Source organism: Mastomys coucha, unplaced genomic scaffold (assembly GCF_008632895.1).
Source record: "Mastomys coucha isolate ucsf_1 unplaced genomic scaffold, UCSF_Mcou_1 pScaffold20, whole genome shotgun sequence".
NCBI classification, from domain to species: domain Eukaryota; kingdom Metazoa; phylum Chordata; class Mammalia; order Rodentia; family Muridae; genus Mastomys; species Mastomys coucha.
In genome coordinates, this window is record NW_022196903.1 from 26,735,755 (window position 1) to 26,755,808 (window position 20,054).

Genomic DNA, 20,054 nt, shown 5'->3' on the forward strand with positions numbered 1-20,054 from the left:
GTGCTCTCCCCTGACACTGCCTTTGGGGGCTGGGAATCAAACCTGGGTCCACTGTAAGAACTTAGACACTGAACCTCCTCTCCAGCACCCTAATGTTTTGTTTTAAAGACTCAGATTTTGATTTATGACTTCTTGTATTGATTTCCTGTTTCCATTTCATCAGTTCCTGCTTTGATTAAACTGTCTCTTTGACTAGCCTCCTTAGGTTTAGACTGTTCTTTTTGCTTTATTTTCCCGAGATGGGAACTCAGATGATTGGATTTATGTGGATTTTTATACCTTTCTTCTTTTCTATTTTATAGTGTGTATGTGTGTGTGGTGTATGTGGTGTTTTTGAGAGTGTGCATGTGGTATATTCTTTTTCTGTGCAAATAAATTGCACTTGTGATATGTATGTGTATGTGTGTATCTGTATGTGTGGTGTATATAAGTGAGTATGTGTGGTGTATATGGTGTGTGTGTGCGTGAGAGAGAGAGAGTGTGTGTGTGGCTTATGTATGTATTTGAGCATGTATCTGTGGTATGTGTATGAGTATGTGTGTTGTGTAGGTGGTGTGTGAGTCAGTATGTGTATTTGTAGGTATAAATGTGTTTTCGTGTGTGTGCATGTGTGTGGTACATGTGTGTTGTGTGTGAGCATGTGTGTATATTATGTGTAATGTGTGGGGTGTGTGTGAGTGCACATGTAGTGTGCATGTGTGTGTGTATCTATGTTTGTGAGTATGCATGTATGTGTGTAATGTGTGAATATGTGTGTGCATGTTTGTGTCCGTGTGTGTGCATGTGCATATGTGTATGTGTGTATTTAAGACAGGGTTTCATATAGCTCTTGCTTCCCTTAAACTTGGTATACACTCAAGGTTAACTTTGAACTCTGGGTCCTCCTGCCTTCGCTTCCCAAGCAGGAGGGATTATAGGCTTGTACTGTTAAGGTGGCTTACCTTTCTCCAACAAAAGATAAAGGGAAAAGCTCTTTAATTAGCACACAGATGTAGCTTCTAGCTATTGCTTAAAGAACCCAGTCCCAATCACAAATATTTCATAGCTTACAGATAAATAGTCATTGTCATAATCTTGTGTATGTGACCATGAACCACCTGAGGGTGTTCTCTCCCTCATCCTAAAGGACATTTTCCTTAGAGCTCAATTTTATACAAGCTGAAATTTGCAGGTTTCTAGTTAAGACAATTTTATCTTTAGCAAACAGAACTCACTGTCTTTGCTTTTCCAAAAAACAAGAAGGGGAAAGAAGGTGTACAGAAGGCAGTAGTTCAGTTTTGCCTCCTGCTGTCTGGGATTAGAAACAGAGTTCCTTGTTCTGTTTTCTTCTTTCTATGCAACCTAATGCTTCTAAGTAAACTTGTTGACCATATTTAATTGATGTTAAAGCTTGTTGTCTTTCCATTCTCCTTCAGTACCACCATGCCTAGCAAACATTGCCAGTTTCCTGAGAAACCCACATGTTGATTCATCTACAAGTTGAGGTACATTATATTTCCATTTTCACCGAGATATGTAAAAATCTTGAGAAAAATTCAGGCCATCCGATATGTACACAAAGTGCATCTATTTATCTCTAGTATAAAGATTTATTGAGAGAGGTACAGTCAGGGTAGAATCAATCTGCTGCTTTCCTCAAGGCCTCCAGTAATTGCTCAGCTCTCTGCTTCCCTTTGGCCTGAGGTTGGCTACACCCTTTTTTCAATGAACTTGAGAGCTTGCTTGCCCTTAGATAATTTGCTGCTTCTGCTGTTGCTTCTTATTCTTCCTCCTCTTCCTCCTCCTCCTCTTCTGCTTCAGATTTATTTATTATGTACATGGTTTTCTGCCTGCATGCTAGAAGATTTCACCAGATCTCATTATAGATGGTTGTGAGCCACCATTTGATTGCTGGAAATTGAACTCAGGACCTTTGGAAGAACGTCAGTAGTGTTAACCTCTGTGTCATCTCTCCAGCCCTTGAGTAACTTCTTCATGTGCACTGCTCTTAAGGTACCAAGAAGCCACACAACCCCCAGATCATGTTTCACAAATTTGGTACGTTTGTTGAATCTCACCTTGCTGACACTCTATGTGACCCATACTGAAGTCCAAGACCATGGAGATGGGGCAGAGCCATGCCTGCTACTCTCCAATGGCTGCCGTGACAGGAAAAACCACTCCTGTCATTTTAAGCATTACAAATTTATATTTCAAGCTGTAGAAAACCCAGCTTATCCTAGTGATAAAGAGGGGCCAAAGGCCTTAAAAAGACAGTGGCCATGGTTCTCAGTCTCAAGTAACAGAAACCACATCTTGTTAACTTTAAGCAAAGGTGAATTTGTTGAAATTAACATGGGCTGTTCAGAATATTTTTAGGCGGCCTGCCAGGTCCAGATTATTGGCTGCACAACTGGAAGCAACATTCCAAATCTCACAACAAAGCTAAGATAATTGTAGAGTGCTTGTCTTAAATGTGTCTCTCTCTCAAAGACACACACACACACACACACACACACACACACACACACACACACATGCAAGTTTGATCCACAGGACTGCTAAAACAACAATAAAAAGAAAAAAAAACCCAAGAAAAAACAAAACAAAGCAAAGAAACCCCAAGTCAATGAAGACTCCACTGTTGTTATGAGCAGGCACTGACACCACCAGTCCCGGACCATGTTCAGAGAGCTGGAAGCAGTGGCTATCTCACACAACATGAAGAACTGTTGGTTCCCATCTTTCCATAGGGCCTGCCTCCAATGCATTCTGGGAGGGTTCTGATGGTTTAGTTCCACAGCAAAACCAGTATCTGTTATGGGAACAAATAGGTGAGTGCCACCCTTTGAGATGACCCAGGAAGGGAGCCTAGATCCTCAGCAGTGTGAGCCTGTGTACCCTGATTCACTCTGTGAGCTCCTCGGTGGCATAATGGTGAAAGGAGATCAGAGCTTTGAGGGTTGGGGCTTTCTCCTGCTGGGTATGTTGAGCATCAGCCACACCCTAGACACAGACTGGGCACACCATGTTCAGATTAAATGGAAGGCCTAAACTTCAGACTCAAGACCTTGGGCTTTTGATGCATACCTATCTCCTTTACCATAAAATTAGGATTTATCTAGAGACCTTTGTCTGCTTTGTGAGATGAAGCCCCACCAAGGAGAATAGGCCCAGAAGACTGACTGGCTCCACACTAGATGCTTGTTAAATAAGTGACTGATGAAGTTAATCAATATCTATAGCTTCAGTCTTCTCAGCACAGACCCTTACATCTATGTTCATCTGGGGAGTTTCTTCCTGACTCACTGACTTGGTTTTACCTCTTTTCAGTTCCAATGAAGAGGGTTCAAAAGCACCTAGCTATCCAGGCAGCTTCTGCTCTGGGAGTCATGATGGGTGCATGCCATGTTCTTCAAAAAGAAGACAGCCCTGATCTCTACCATGCTCTTTTCAGACCAGCACCCAGCTGTTTCTTTTCTTTCTTAGCTGCACTTCTTTCTCCAGTCTTGGCTCTGAATTTTCCCTTGCTCAGTTGAACTTCAGCAGGAGTAGTCTAAGTACATAGGTCTCCTCCACCTTTGAAGGGTGGTAATCATCCCATGAAAGAATTCTCACCTGACTTATACCAGTGTCCTACACAAAAGTCACATCCTGACCACCACAGAGATTACAGAGAAAGCCTGTGGGACCTAGGAAGGACTTCATAAGTCATCCACTCTTCCTTCTGACGTAGCTTTTGCACTGCTGCCCTTCTACCTGTCCAGAATCTCCTCTTGATCTTCTCATGGCTGGTCTCTTTTTACTGAAGGCTTCAATATAAAATTCACCTTTTCTTAGAGATCTGTCTGAAGACTTCATTTAAAGTAGCCACTCAGGACCTCTCCACCCTAAGGTCATACTGTATCTACCTATTGCTTACCACTAGCTCATTCACATAGTTATTAATTTATTTATCACAGAAACAGATGGACACTGCACATATTGGAAACTCAATATTGTGTGTGTTGCATGTGTGTGTGTGTGTGTGTGTGTGTGTGTGTGTATGTGTGTGTGTGGGTACATACATTTGCTTATGTGGGTGTATTCAGAAATTTTGATACTGGCTAAATCACTCTCCACTGTATTTTATTGAGGAAGGGTCTCTTGCTGAACTTGGAGATCACCTTTTAGGCTAGTCTAGCTAATAAGTTGGTCTTAGAGATCCCCTGTCCTCCTTTCAAGCTCTGACATGACAGGCAGGTCACCATACCCACCTGGCTTTGAGTGCAGATGCTGGGGATCCAAATTGCAGTAAGTCCCCATGCTTACACAGCTGGGTTGTGCTTTATCCACTGAGCCATCTCTTTAGCTCCAAATAATATCTGTTAAGTGAATGAATCCATTTTAAGGCCAGGAAAGAAAAGTGACTTTGTCAAGGTCACACAACTCATTAGCCGAGACCCTGGCTCTTGACTCTTGTCTAGGCTTTTCCTACCATATCAGTGTTTTCAGTGTTCATAGAGGCAGTGGTAAAATGTACAAACATTTCTCTCAGTACGTGTTCCTGTCTCCATGCTGGCTCCTTGTGCATGTCAGTTAGAACTACAAAATTGGTAGAGTTTATGGTTTCCTAAAGAAGGACGCAGAGCCTTTAGGATGCCAAGTGAGGTTCTCTCTCTCTCTCTCTCTCTCTCTCTCTCTCTCTCTCTCTCTCTTTGAGGGGGGTTGGGGAGAGAATTTATTTGGGGTCTGAAACCAGCTTGTTCTGACTTTAAGTTCTTTGTTCTGCATCAGCTGCCTGACTCCTTCTGGGTACCATGTGTCCTTTCCTAGGGGATCTGATCTGCACAGAAAGCCTAAGTAGCGGGTGATGGGGATTTCAGGCACTATGGTGGGATGGCAGCGGGTATGGTGTAGGAAGGCTATACAGCTTCCCTTTTGTCCTTCAAGTGGCACTATAGAGATGACATCTGTCTCTGTCTCATAAGTGGGAGTCACTGCTCTGGGGTCCTGGAATGTAACTGTCACACTGTGTAAGTGGCCTTGAAAGGTGTGTCATTGGAATGAAAACTCTGCTCAGCGCCATTCGACTTTCTCCTTGACAAGGAAAGGAAAAGGTGGGATGTGTGTCATTACTTCTCAAGTGACTGGGAAACAAAGCCTCCCATTAAAGATTGCTATATGCCACAAAATGCCATGAAACTCAGGACCAAATGGTACCAGGTCCCTCTGCCATTGGTTCCACCACCTCTGTCTGCAGCCTGGATCCCGTATCCACTCTGGCACTGTCCCTGCCTTTGTTCTTCTGGGCTTATAGTGCAGCTATCTGGCTGACTCCATACCTTGGGCAAATTCAGTCATCTGTCCTTGGGATGTGTCATGTTTCTCAGACTGGCTTCCTTTCCAGTCCTTGTTCTCCTGCCTCAGCTCTGCTTTCGCTGCCAGCCCATCCTGTCCTCTCTTGCAGGCAAAGCCATTCCAGATGCATTCAAAGCCGCCAGTGCAAGTACACAGCCAGGTCTTACAGTGCGGTGAGATTGTAGGTCTGGAAAAAGAGGTAGGGACATTCAGCACTCAGAACAGCTCCCTGAGGGTGTCTGCCAAAAGCTCAGAGCCTCTATACTAAATGGCCCCTAATCTACACTCTCATCCCCACACATCTGAAAGAGAATCTTAGGGTCACTGCTGTCTCTCCTTCATCTTCCATGGCTACAAAATCCACATATTCCAAGGACCCTTCTAGGTTCTGTCATAGAAAAGTTTAGATCTCTGATACTCTGGTACTTCCATGTAAGTTAAGTCATAGCTGACTTCTGTGACACGCCATTCCAGCAAGCAGTAGCTCATGGACCTCTTAGATCCCCGCCACATGTGTCTTGCTTGGCCTTCCCTCTATATGCAGTTCTATTTGCTCAATAGGTTTAGTGATATTCTCGGGCTGAGGCCACCTCTAGGGGTTGAAGTCTAATTCATCAGATTTCTCTTTTGGAGACAGAGAAGAACAAAGGCAAAGGCAATAACGATGCAAGGAGCAGACACACCTGTTCAAGACAGAAACCCTCAAAGCAGCCCCCTTTGCAAACCAAACATTAAAAGTAATTTGTGTTGAGCTGCGATCTCCCCAAACTCAAAAGCACAGGTGTAGGGAGATGAGAGGGAAGAATTATCTTGGAGATACAGTAATAAGCTAATACAGCCTGCATGACAACTCTGGGACCAAGTTTCATACATTTATTCATGTTTGCTTCCCGGTAAGCCTGATTAAATACCCAAGCAAAAGTTAGAGTCATAGAGTGAGAGAAAGTGAGAGCCAAGTGCAGAAGTTCTCAGAAACTGTCAAGTCCAGACAGAGAATACGTCATCAAACCACAAACAGCCATGGCCTGGGACATTCCAGCTGGGGGATGCCATACATGAACCTGCCAAGAAACTTTGTAAAAGGTCATATTTACCGTTCATCAGGCTCTGGGTACATGCATGTTCATGGCTAGGAGAAGAGAGCGCCCTTTTTGCGTGTCATTCTCAGAACTTCTTTCTAGTTACCCAGCAGGAGAGGAAAAAGCACGCCTACCCGATTCAGGGACAGAGAACCAGACAGAAAACTGGTTCCCTCACTAGAGTGCTCCTTGACTTTGTTGAGGCTTATATGTGGGAGGAGACATTACTTGGGCCTGGCTGTTATCTTTCATGTTAATTTCTTTTGCCCTTTGACAATGCTAAAATAAGCTCACCCACAAATGAATGGGTCTTGGGGAAAAGCCACAGAAGCAAAGAGCAGTCCAGGAGGAGTGATAGTCAATAAAAACCAGTGAAGTGGAGGGAAATGGAGGCAGTTCAGGGAATGGCCTGCTTCCTTCTAGGCTAAGGGACCTAAGACTCTGGCTATTTAGTGGAGTCTGAGTCTCGGGTTCTCCATTTGTGGAGTATGTCTGATAATCCTTCTTGCCCCTCCCCTAGTCTCTCTTTCCATCCCCTGCTAGGATCCATCTCAGGACCACCCACTGTTCTGTTACTGGACAATGCTCCCCTTTCCCTCTCTACCTGATCTTTTGAAATAGTTAATTTCACAGTGGTGGTAATGAGCTCAGACATCATCCTCTATCCTCCCTCCAGAGGTTGTTACCTACTTTATTTACTCACGTTCTCAAGCGGGTCGCACATGTCATCATCTAGGATACATGTATTGCCTTCATATCAGTGATGATGAGATGAATGATGATGATGAGATGAATGAGACACATGTGGATGCTAAAAGGTGACGGAGAAGTCTATAGAGCAGGCAAAGGGTAGGATTCTTCCAAGTTTAGTCTTATCCAAAGCTCTTACAATAGACTGTTTTAACTTTCCCCTCCCCTTTCTCTTCCCTCCTTCTCTCCTACCCCTATTTTCTTTCCCTTTCTCATTTTTTGACACAGAATCTCACTTTGTACCCAGGCTGACCTCATGCTTTCTGCAATACTCCTGCCTCAGTCTCCCTAATACAGGGACTGTGGCGTATTTCCCATACCTCTATGTTTTTTAGTTATTATGTTATTTAGTTATTTTCTCTGGGCCTCAGTCTCCCCTAAGTAGGTAGGAGGACTCAATGGACCTTTTTTTTCAGTTTGGGAACTCTGGTCCCTTGAGTCCTTTGGATAAAATCACCAACTCTGTCCAAGCTTGATCTTTCTGTGCCAACAGCCTTGCCTCCCACCCCCAACTTACATTTCTTTGTGAGGCCTTTATCCCAAGCACTATCCAGGGAACCCTGTTCTTAGCACCAGTAGGCAGAGAAGAATCGTTGGGAGCCTGGCGTGTGTTGTAGGCCTGACTGTCACTACCTGGTAGAGGGATGCAAGAAACCCTACAGGGTGATCATATATCTTCAAGGCCCATGATGCTTGGTCAGGTCAGCTATGCAAGAAAGAGAGTTCTGTGTTGTGTAAACACACGTGCAGTTAGAGCTATGAGTGGCCCCCCCTGGGGCCTATTTCTGGGCCTTGGTGGCAGGAACTGTCTTCACTGAATGACTGACAGAGCCGTGGAGAAAGCTAAGCAGACGGTGATTTCTCTCAATGTGAAGGTGCACGTCACTAAAGACTGTGGGACCAGAGATCCTAGCTGGCTTCTAAGTTTTGTGTTCCACAGTTCACCTGCCCTTGACCAGGGTCTTCAGAGGGCAATCCCTGAGTCCTCTGGGAAATCACCCAGGTTGGGGTGAAGCTGGTTGGCCTCTGCAGAAAGAAGAGCAATGTCTCCCTTGCCTTGACTCCCTGTCTTACTTGGTAGTATGTGGGGTGGTGGGATGGGTGTGAGTGGCAGCCCTCACTGGGCAGAGCATTGTGGGAAAGAACTCCACTTTATTAGTGCATGGTTAGCCACTCATATTAAAATGTGTGTGTGTGTGTGTGTGTGTGTGTGTGTTCTAGACTCTCAGATACCCTCAGCAAGCCCCACAAAGGTATTAAGAAAGGACTTGGCATTTAGTTAACAGTTGGAGGTACAGGTCTTAGTCTCTTTGCTGTAACAGAAGCTAGGTGGCTTCTAAGTCACAGAAATTTATGTCTCACAGCTCTAAAACTGGATGTTGAGGTCAGGATGGCCTCATGGCATGTCAGCATGGCAGAGGTCTTTATGAACAGACTGAAGACTTCTCAAATCCTCACTTGCCAGAGAGCAGCCTGCAGCATCAAACTATTTCAGGACTGATAAGGGCACTGATCCTATGCAGGAGGTCCCCACACTTGCAACCACACAGAGTTTCAGTTACCCCAGCAAGGTGCATTTCCCAGTTCCATCACTGTTGGGATTTCAACAGATGGATGTTAAAAGAACACAGGTTTCAGGTATGATGTCTGTGAGACATGAAGACAGTTGTCCAGTTCAGTTAGAGAAACACCAGGCAACACTGTCTGGTGCCACCAATAGTCCAAGCTTCTGAGTGTTAGAACTGCTTGGGGCTGAGAGGGATGCTTTCTGTCTTAATAGCTCAGTGTTGGGTCTCTGGGCCTTCCTCACACATGGTCCTGGGCTTCAGGACCTAACAGGACATCAGTGGGAGCAGCTTTCCTCTAGGTGAGCACCTGAAAAAGGCTTGCTTATGTGATTGATCATGACTCTCACCAACAGCTGGCAGGGACTCAGCACTGGCCTTGGTTTATCCTCCTCTTTCAAAGTGAGCAGCCCTGCCATCTATCTGTTCAGAGTCCAGGGGAGAAAGAATTCCAGGTACCAAGCCTGCAGAAACCCACCATCCCTAAGAAACAGCAGACTTCATTTCCTGTGTCCTGACAGGAGGGAGGATGAGAACCATGTCCAGAGATAGACTAGAGACTCCATCTCCCCTGCCAGCCTCCCTGGAGATGAGGCACCTGACCCATTAGGTTGTCTCCTCCCTGAGTCTCTTTAACTTCCATTTGGCATCTAGGTGAAAGAGGCCAGACATGTGGGTGTCCTTGAGCAGTAAAAAAAGTTGTGAAGATTTGGGCATCTTTATTTGCAATCTTCCTCCTCTTCCTCCTCTTCTTCCTCCTCTTCTTCCTCATCCTCTTCCTCCTCTTCTTCTTCCTCCTCTTCCTCCTCCTCCTCCTTCTCCTCCTCCTCCTCACATCATCATCATCATCATCACAATCCAAGGCATCTCAGGCTGAGGGACCTGCCCATAGATGTGCAGCTGGCAGACTCTGCAGATGGATGCACAACCAAGGGAGCATGGTTCTGTTGTCCAACCACTATGCTGTTACCCTGGTAGCTGGTTGACTCCGGACTCATCCCCCAAGCTTCATACACTCATCTTGATCCACATTGCCCGTTACTATAGCCATCTGCCTTCTGGGGCTCCTGAACACTTCAGCTGCAACTTGTCTAAGTGAAGAAGTATCATACATAGAAGGTAGAGTCAGTTTCCAAAGACCTATAATGAAAAGCATAAAGAAAAAAAAAACAGATGTGAAATATCTATTTTTATATTGATTATATGTTGAAATGATAATCAATTGGGTATATTGGCTTAAGTAAAATGTCAGAATGATTTATGCTTTTCTTTCTTTTCCATAATTTTGCATAACTCCCAGAAGCTTTTAGGTTGCATGTGCGGCTTATATCTGGGGTGCCTGTGAAAGTGCACGTGGTGTATGTGACCTGTGTCCATCCATGGATGGCACTGTTTCATACAGTGGGCTGCCAAGCGCAGTCACAGCATGGCTGAAGTTATAGCTCAGCCCTAGCTCTAGGGGACACAGTGGCTTGTGCGCTAGGGCACGTAGAGGCTTGTGCAAGGCATCCCCCACCCCCTCCACCCATACTAGCTTAGCTTTTTACATCCTGGGCTTTGCCTTCTGTAGTTGCAGATTGGTGGTGGGGAGGGAGTTCTTAATACCTGCACCTCAGAGCTGTGGCAGTAAGTGACACGTCCATCTAAAGCACCCCAAAAGGAGGACGTCCCCTGTAGATATGGCCCTTGCTTTTCTACCCCAGTTTCTATTCCCTGCTAAACATGATACCAGGTGGTCATGACTAAATGCCAAACTGAACAACAACAACAAACAAAACCAAAACCTCCAAAGAATGTGCTTATGCACTTTCATTGTTCTCTGCTTGTGACTGACTTGACATAGTTTTGGTGAGTTGCTCTGTCACTGGGGCCCTCACTGTGTGGATATGAATTTCCAGTGGGAAGCATGGAAGAAATACATGTATTTAGATCAGTCAAGAACACTCAGTCCTGAGCTTACACACATCAGGCACATGACCACAGATAAGTCTTCAGGTCTCTCTGAGCGCCTCTCTTACCTCTGCAAGGAAGTAAAGTTGACATAGCTGTTATAAGAAGGACTCTGTATGTGAAGCATGCACTATGGACAGTCATTTGAGGTGGTTATTAACATAGAGCAGTATTCAGTATAGAACTAGCAGGGCATTTCCACCTCTCTGCTGTGAGAGTGCTATGCTTGTGCGGAAGGATGCCAGCAGCAGTAGCCCAGGGAAGGACACATGAACTTCTGGGCACTGTTTCCTCTGTCTGGCAAGTCAACATTTTCCCTCTGCACTGGGCATCTAACCATCGGAATCTTTCCCATCTCAGAAGCCTATAGGTCAAAATTGGTAAGTCTAAGGACAATTTGCGACTAAATTTCAGCCCATCCATGGTTTAGAGCAAACAAATGATTCATACTATGCCCTTGGCCAATCTGTAAATCCCCTCAGGGAATCTACTTCCTCTTTAATGAGATGGGATGAGTAATCCTTGCCTCTCCTTCATCTTACAAGCCGGTAACAATGATGAGTCAGGTAATGGCTACAGAATCCTTTGAGGTCCTTGGAGAAATGGTAGCTATATAAATGCAAAGTATGATGTCCATTTCCATTATATCATGATTTGCAAATAAAATTTTAAGCCTACAAGCACATCCATGTCAATGCCTGTCTGGCCAGTCATCTGCCATAGGCATTTTTTTTTTTTTAAAGTGAATGACTCATCTCTATGCATTACTCCTTGGGAGCACACCTTCTAATATGCAGCAGGTGAGGTTATATTATTATGAATGTTTGTCTTCATATTCCCAGCATACATGTCTATTCTGCCTCATGTCAGTAGATGGGATTTTTGAAAGACTCATCTGTAGGGACAATCTTGGACTTTTGATTTATTTGAAAAACCACAGAAATATGGTAAGAATATGTTTGTGCTTTAATCCTAGGTGTGGGATGTGCGGCTGCTGCAGGTTGTCCACAGCAGCTGACTATGATTCGCCTCATGGAAGGGCATGATTTTGCGAGCTGCACACAGCTTTTGCGATTATGTGACATTTGGAATTCTGGGAACTCTTGAGAAGGCATAAATATAAATGCTAGGGCCCTGAGAAGCAGGGTTGCTGTTGGTTGCTGTTTGTTAAGCAGTCATAAATAAAGAAGAAATAAGAAATTAGATATCCTGATGGTGAAGGTCAAACTTGCCCCAAGCAACTTAGCGCCACTAATTAGCAGGAAGTAGTCTAAAGATGACATCACCCTCTTTCCGCTCAATTGAAAACGTGGGGAGAAGGATGGAAGGAAGAGTCCACCAAGCAGCCAAAGTCCGGCTACACCCATCATCGGTGGTGGACATGGGAGGAGTCTATTGCTATTGATAAGGACTTACTTCCAATGAGGATTTCATGCTTTTTGTCCTTCCTGTTTCCATTTCAGGACCCTCTTGGTTGCACTGTTTGGAAAAGAGACCCTGAGAGATGTTAGAAAAATTGCGTCCTAAAGACTTTTAGTTGGGTTCCCCTTATTCCAAAGAGGAGATGGATTGATGGAAACACTTCAGTTCATGCACCCCTTTAGAAGCCAGTAAGGGTTGCATTAAGGGTTGTTAGTGATGTTGCTAAATAACTTCCTGTAGGCTACAATGAGCAAACCACAATAGAAGGAGGTATGGGTTTGCTGTCCATGGTCCTGAAGTCCCAGAGCTTCTGCCAAGGTGGATCACAGCTTACAGGGCTGAGTTTTCTTCCTTTTAAATAAAAATATACTGAAATATGGCCCATAGGGGAAAGTGTGTATTGATCCTAAATTGAAGGAGAGATTTCTCCTGTGTTTAAGAAGTCTCTTGTGTTTTGTACTCAAATCTAGACAGTTGGGGTCCTCTGGGCTTGTGTCTCCTGGGATCACCCCTATTCATCGTGTATTGACCTTTCTCGCTTTGTGAGAGAGTCAATTTATGTTCACAAAATCCTCCAGTGCTGGAGTGTTGAGATTTCTGCATCTTCTACCTTTATGGGCTTTTTAGTTCAGTGCTCTGAAAGCCTTGGCATATAGACCACTGAGTGCAAGGAGAGCCAGGTGCAGAGTTTCCCAGGAAATAGTCCATAGCTCATACCCCATAGCACTCACTTTCTTGTACATGGTTAACTCACATTATCTTTGTCAGCTCCTCATTCTACTTTCTGCTCTAAGTGACACAGTCACTATGCAACGTTTTGGGCATCAGAGATGATGATGACTGCATCAGGACTCACTGTCTCCTGCTCTGCTACTCACCTTTTACACCCAGCCCTCATCTCACTACTTCATTGACAATCAGACTTTATCCTGTTTCTGACATCATCTGAGGGCTCCCTGGGCTCTCATACATCCATTCTCATTTCCCTAGACTCTTTGAAGTTATCTGCTCTCATTTAGTAATTACAACCCCTATTCACTATGCAGGGTGATGTTTCCTTTTTCTGAATATCTACTTTGTTAAATACTAATACAGACAAACCAACTTAATGTTTTACCTCCCTCCCTTCCTTATTCTCTCCCTTCCCCTCCGTCTGTCTGTCTGTCTGTCTGTCTGCCTGTCTGTCTGTCTTGTGTAGTATGTGTGTGCATACATGTGCCATGGTGCTTATGTGGAGGTCAGAGGACAACTTGCAGTAGCTGGTTTCCTTCTCACCACGCGAGTTGTGGGACTCAAACTCAGGTTGTGAGTCTTGATGGCAAGTACTTTTATCCAGTGAGCCCTCTTACCAGCCCCCACTGTCTTTTCATTAATGCTTCCATGGTATAGTTTTCACTTCTGAACTATCCTGTAATTAGTTTTAAAAACTGGTTTCTTAATAGGAATCATGTTAGTTTGAACTTGTTTTTATTAGCCATTCTGTTGATCTCTCCCATCTAATTTGTGTACTTATATCATTTGCATTTAATGCATCATTGAAACAGTGGACTCTAACATTTCTTTTTTGTTTATTCATTGTTTTCTTTCCTACTTTTTTCTTAGAATTATTTGCTTATTTATTTATTATCTCCTTTTGGTTTATTTATTGACTTCTGGCTTATATTTCTTTGTACTGTTTTCAGTGGCTGCTCTAGGAGTTATATGCACAAAAATAAACTTTTAAAATTCTAACTAGAATTAAGAATTTACCACATCAAATAAAATGTAGAGACAATATAAAGTCCTTGCCCATTTCATAATAGCTATTATGCATATTATGTCTATCTTGGTATGTGCTGCACCCACCTGTAGTGAAAACTCCATCCAATGATATAATACTACTTTTTAACAAAATTAAAGAACTTATCAAGATAAAAAACCCACAAGCTCATTATGTTCTCTGGTTTTTTAGGTCACTGAGGCTCTTTTCTTGATGTTTTCTGTATCTCTATGCTGTTCTTGCCCTTCACCCAGCAGCCCTTCTGTTAGAACAGATCTGCTGATGAGAAATTCTCCTCATTTCCCTTCATCTGAGCATGCCTTCATTTCACTGTAATCCCCCGAGTGTCTTTTCTGAATACACAATTCTGCCAACAGCTCTTTTGTTTCAGTACTTTAAAGATTCCACTCACAGTCTCCTGGCCTCCATGCTTCCAGTGAGAAATCACATTCTGAAGTTTGGTTCCCTGATGCTATTTCTTCCCCTTTGGGTGATATCTAGAGTTTGTCTATGTCTTTATCTTTTGGCTGTTTGATTATATATCTAGGTGGGTCTTTCTTTGAGTTTATCCTATTTTAGATTTGCTGAATTCCCTGAGTTATAAAATTATGTCTTTCATCAAACCTGGGAAAAAATTCACTCATCGTCTGTGCAATTATTTTGTTCTGTACAATCTCTTTCTTCCCTTCTGAGACTCTAAAGACATGAATGGTACAACCTTTGATTTCTCCTATGGGTCCTCGAAGCCCTTTTTTCTTTTGATCTATCTGTAACTCAGATTGGGTGATTTTATTGATCTGTCTTCAAGTTCACTGATCCTTTCCTCTGCCATCTCCATTATCCTATTGAGCCATTCCAAGTGTGTTTTATTTTAGACATTGCATTTTTTTGCTATGAAATTTACATTTGTCCCTCTTATATAATCCTTTGTCTCTTCTAGTCTTTAAAATATTTTTGTTTTTAAATCCAGGAGGAACCGTCCTAATATCTTAAAGCACAGTTATAACAACTGCTTTAAAGTCAATCTGTTAAGCCTAGCATCTGTCCCTTTGATCTTAGCACCCGCTCATTATCTGGTGTTGGCTGCTTGTTTAGAGTTCTCTGGGTGCTGAGTACTTCCTTGAACACTTTGGAAGTTGCATTATGAGCTTATGACTCCCACTAAAATATGACATGAATATTGATTTCTGTTAAAGTAGGTGATGATCAGTTCAGTCAGACTTAGAATATGTTTCATCTCTGTTTTTGTAGCTGGTCGTGTTAGTGCCAGGTCTTCTTAGGTCTTCAATTGCCACTTTGGACCTGCCTCTCATATGAAAGCATAAGAGTTATCTTCTTTCCACTTTTTTTTCTTCTCTGGGATCAGCAAGACTATCAGTCTCTGTCATGGTTTGAATATGCTTGGCCTAGAAAGTGGCACTATTTGGAGGTGTGGCCTTGTTGGAATAGATATGTCACTGTGATCATGGGCGTTAAGACCCTCATCCTAGCTGCCTGAAAGTCAGTATTCTGCTAGCAGTCTTCAGCAGGAGATGTAGAACTCTCAGCTCCTCCTGCACCATGCTTGCCTAGATGCTGCCATGTTCCTGCCTTGATGATAATGGACTGAGATCTAAACCTGTAAGCCAGCCCCAATTAAATGTCCTTTATAAGTTTTGCATTGGCCATGGTATCTCTTCACAGCAGTAAAACCCTAAGACAATCTCCTAGAGGCCTCTTCTCCTATTTTTTGGAAATTCATAATGTCCCATACCCATCTGATATCCTACAGCACCACCATGTAGTACCAAAGGATGAAAGTCATCCCTGGGACATCATAAGAGAAAAAGTAAGGGAAAAGTGATGATGTGTGTTTATCCTGTACTCTGACCAAGGAGCTCTTTTTTTGGTACCTCTGGCCACAAACACACACATTGCTTGTATAACTACCTGCTTTCATTTTCACAGTTCTAAAATTAGGTTACTTTTAAGGACATTCTCAGAAGAAAAAAAAATTGGAAAAAGCACTGAGCATTACTTCTACGATAGCTAGTGTTCTGTTTCTGTGGATAGAAATAAGTACTATATAATTTTTTTGCTTCTTTTATCGCCTATGAAGTTTCACAATTGTGACTACCCTGAGGTCAAATGTCAGCAGACTAAAGACAAGAAATCATAGGTTGGAAAGACAAGACATGGGCTATGTTTCTGTGGTTATCAAGAAGGACATTGCATTCAAGTTTGAGTATGATGGTTAATATCATTTGTCTACTTCACAGGAGCTATTCTTTTTTTTTTTTTCTCTCATTATTTCAAGACAGAGTTTCTCTGTGTAGCCCTAGCTATCCTGGAACTCACTCTGTAGACCAGGCTGGCCTCAAACTCAGAAATCCACCTGCCTGTGCCTCCCAAGTGCTGGGATTAAAGGCATGCACCACCACTGCCCGGCTATTTCACAGGATCTAGAATCACCTAGGAGACAAGGATCTGGGCACAGCTGTGAGAACATTTTTAGATTGGGCTGAGGTAGGAAGACTCATCCTGAATGTGGTGGCACCATCCCCTAGGCTGGAGTCTTGGACCAGATCAGAAGGAGAAAGTGAGCTGAGTAGGAGCACTCATCTTTGCTGTTTCCTAACTGCAGATGCACCATGACTAGTTACCTCCAGCTCCTGCTACCAAGCCGTACAATGGTGGCTTGACTCAAGTTAGGAACTCAAATAATCCCTTCCTTCCATGAGGTATTTTTGTTAGGTATTACAGCAATAAGAGAAGTAATTTGTTTGAAAATCAGTTCACCTTTCTTGATAAAAAAAAATTCCCAAACCCAGTTGTTCTATTGTTTTCTTCCCGTAACCCTATGGGTCTGTTTGAGTTTCTCTCTGGGTTTCTGTTGTGATTCTTTTGCTTTCTGTGTGACTGGTTATCTCTCAATACCTAATAGAAACCATCATTTCAAGATGTATAACATGTTTCAGTGTGGTTCAAATGGTATTTGCCCTTTAGTTGATTCATCGTCAATAGATTCAATGTATCACTAATAAAATTTCTAAGTTTTTTCTCCCCTGTAGAAAATGTTGTGCTAATTCTAAGATTTGTAGGAAAATATAGACTCTAAGTATCTAAAAATAGCTGGAAATAAAGGAATATTGTTGGAGGAATTGTGATCGTTAGCTTTGAAGCTGACTGTGAACCCAATACAATAGCTTTTTTTTTTTTTTTTTTTTTTTTTTTTTTGGTGAAAAGTGAGATACAAGTATCCTTGGAGTGGAATGAGGGCCAGGAAGAGCATGTCACTTCCAGGAAGGACTTATAGTCAGTAAATGATGGACCTCAGCTTTGTTTGTGGCATCTTGTCCTCCCTGTGAAGCTGTGAACATAGAAAGTCACATCCACAAGGTTAGGCAAATGTACCCAGATAGAAGTAGCTCCATGGCTCCGTGAAACTCTGGGCGTCAGCCTTCACTTCCAGCCGGGGGTTCTGCCTGGACCTCTCAGCTTGTTGTTGAACTTGGGCACTTTTGAAAAATATCTTATCTAGCATGTTTTGTTTCTTTGCCAGTGGGATGGTTAGCTAGGCTTAGAAATCAACACACTGCTAAAAATGCAAACTCCATATTGAATATTAACACTCTTGATGAATGATTCTGGAACCTGTATTTTTATGTATGATTCAAATCTAGCCATACTAATCCATGTATTTCTAATTTATTGTTTCAGATTGCTAGTTAGCATTCTATTGTGCCACATATTACATTTTTCTTTGGGTGTTTAAGTTATTTCCAAATTCCAAAGTTTTGTTTATAGGCAATGTTTCAGAAAAATTGGATAATTTTTGTGATATAAAATGTCAAGGAGAATATTATTGAGCAATAAATTAGATGCATTTTAAAATTCAAATAGACATTTTCCATATTGCTCCCAAAGTGACTGTGTTTATTTATATACCCAAGAACTTTTTTCTCTAATCTCAAATTTCTGAGATTTAAGATTTTGATACAACTCCACTGAGCAAGACTTTCTTTCTAGGCTACTGTAGAGACCTGTGCAGCCGATTGATGATTGATTGATCGGCTGTCATCAGGCCACACTTTCCAATTATAGGGGAGGGGAGGGCAGGTGCATGAAGTGAAGGCTGCCATTCAACAGCCACCACAGACATGGTGAAAAGTGAGATACAAGCATCCTTGTAGTAGAATGAGGGCTCTGAATCAGGTTTTCTTGACAATGACTTCACAAGTCCACCATGCCTTTTCACACCTCGAGTGTGGTTGTGCTCTCTAGGTCACTCACTGCTACAACTATTTTAGGTTTCTTGGAAGTTCAAATGAGATAATAATATGATAATATCTTAGAGAGACAAAATACAAATGGTATTAACATTGTTATTTTAAAGCCCTTTGTTTGTTTGAGATGTGGTCAGGTGTGGTCCAGGCTAACCCCAGACTCAGATGATCTTGAATCTGGAACCATCCTGCCTTCGCATTCTAAGTGGTAAGTGCTGGGATCATAGGCATATGTCACCATGCCTATTTGCTTAATTAATTTTTAAAATTAATTATTTTCGTTAGCATATAAACTACTTGGCTTTATAATAACATTTTCCACATATATACCATTGTACTTTGCTCATAATTGCCTCCCTGTGTTACTCTCTTCCTTATCTTCCCCCTTTCATTGGTTCCATTCTTTCTCTGAAATGTTCTAAACTCCCACCCACACCCCAGGCAATTGGCAAGCCAGAGGACAGTGCTGCTCAGTCTCACTGGGACAATCAGGAACTCCTAACAAAATACAAATTCTAATTTGGTGGGACTGGGTGAGACCTGGGATTCTATGTTTTTAAGTAACTCTCAGCAATGGTAAGGATCCAGGCTAGAGCAACATTCATTAGCCCTGCTGGCCTTTTTCTTCACAGCCTGTTTCCCACTCACGAGCTTTTTTGGGCCAGTCTTACTTACCTCAAGCACAAGTCCAGGGTGTTGGAGTCAGGTTAATTTGGACTTCTGCCTGACTGAGTACCCTCACACTTCATGCTATTCTGTGCCTGTTTTTTGTTTTTGTTTTTGTTTTTGTTTTTTAGGTCTGAGTGTTTGGTAGTAGTCCAAAAAAGTCAGACCCCCCAGACTTGAGTCCTGCCCAACTCTTGTTCTTCTGTCTCTTGATCTTTCTAACAATGAAATAACAAGTGTGAGGCTCTGAGTGGCTCTGGTTCCAGAGTGATCCCTCCCAATTGTTTTATCTGGTTGGTAGCTGCTTTGGGTTCCTTGAGCCTTCTGGCCCTGTGCCATTTGAGAAGCAAATCTGGACCTGACGTCTGTTCTTTTGGCAGACACTTCTCAGGCAATGGGAGATCCTGGCTAACTAGATGTGACCCTGGTTTCATGGGAGTCCAGGATAAGTCCTCAGATCCTGCTTCAGCTCCCAGGGGATTGTTCCAGCGTCATCATTCAGACCCCTGTGAGCAGAGTTTAGTTCAGGGATGGTCATCCCAGTCCTCTGACCTGAGCCATGTCTCATCTCAGCCTCATAACTGCAAAATGAAGAGGAGAGGGAGTCAAACCATGACTTACCAGTGTGAGACCTGTGACTGCAGTGACCTTGTGGGCCTCTGACATAACTACCCACTCTTGTTGATTGAGCTTAGTTCTCTCTTCAGCCTGTTTGGTCAGCTAGGAGCACTAAAGCAGCTCCCAGAGATGGAGAGCTTCATAACAAACCTTGGTTTTCTCCGTTGAGAAGGAGAAACATCTTAAGAAGATTAACATGCCTTTGAGATCTTCTAAACTTATACATGGCCACCTTCTTTCTGTGTCCTCAACCTAGTGTGGGGAGGAGAGAAGGGGAAAAGAGAGAGAAGAAGAGAGAGAGAGAGAAGAGGAAGAGCAACAGGAGGAGGGAGGATGATGTAGAGGGAGTAGGAAGAGGAGGACATGTAAACAGAAGAGGAAGAAGAGAGATGGGAGGATGAGGAGAACAGAGAGGAGAAAGGGTGAAGGGAGTTGGGGAGAGAGGGCATGAGAGTTCCCTGTCTCCTCCCATAGAGCACTGACCATACCAGACCTGGGCTCATCTTTATGACTTTATTTAGTCAAGTTTAGCTAGGCTGAGATTAGGGTTTTAACATGAATTTGAGTCATGCACAAACAGTAAAGCCTTGGCATTTACCCGTGTATCTTTACACTGTTTGCTCTGAGAGGCTGTCCCCGCCTACCTACTCTGTTGTGGCCA

At 43.1% G+C, this 20,054-nt stretch overlaps 1 long non-coding RNA gene across 1 annotated transcript in view; it reads left to right on the plus strand.

Annotated features, from left to right (window-relative positions):
- Positions 1 to 2,768: 2,768 nt before the first annotated feature.
- Positions 2,769 to 20,054, plus strand: part of LOC116098047 — a 37,271-nt gene continuing 19,985 nt past the window's right edge. The window contains exon 1 of the long non-coding RNA XR_004121678.1: positions 2,769 to 2,813. This is a non-coding gene — a long non-coding RNA (uncharacterized LOC116098047). The remainder of the gene's footprint in view (positions 2,814 to 20,054) is intronic.